This window comes from Pogona vitticeps, chromosome 9 (genome assembly GCF_051106095.1).
Source record: "Pogona vitticeps strain Pit_001003342236 chromosome 9, PviZW2.1, whole genome shotgun sequence".
Classification (NCBI taxonomy): domain Eukaryota; kingdom Metazoa; phylum Chordata; class Lepidosauria; order Squamata; family Agamidae; genus Pogona; species Pogona vitticeps.
Window position 1 is genome coordinate 24,203,290 of NC_135791.1, and position 330 is coordinate 24,203,619.

Sequence of the window (330 nt, forward strand, 5' to 3'; positions counted from 1 at the left end):
GAGAGACTTGGGCACTTGGTCCTGGGTGGGCCACGTGAGGAGAGCCAGAGATCCAGGACAGCCACGGCGAGGGGGAGCCGCTCCACCGATCAGGGACGTGCCTCCCTGTGGCCCCCGAAAACCTCACCTGCCCACCCTCTGTCCTGGGCTCCCGCCTTTGAGTAGGCGTCATCATGAGGGAACGGTGCCCACAGAACAGCCAATGAATTCCCCAAAGGGTATCTGTCTTGTTCATAATATTCCTTGTCCAACCGACCCTGTTCACTTATTTTCTAATTACAAATCCCCTCTCTTGCTGAAATCATTCCCCTTTTTTTTTACATTTCCGGG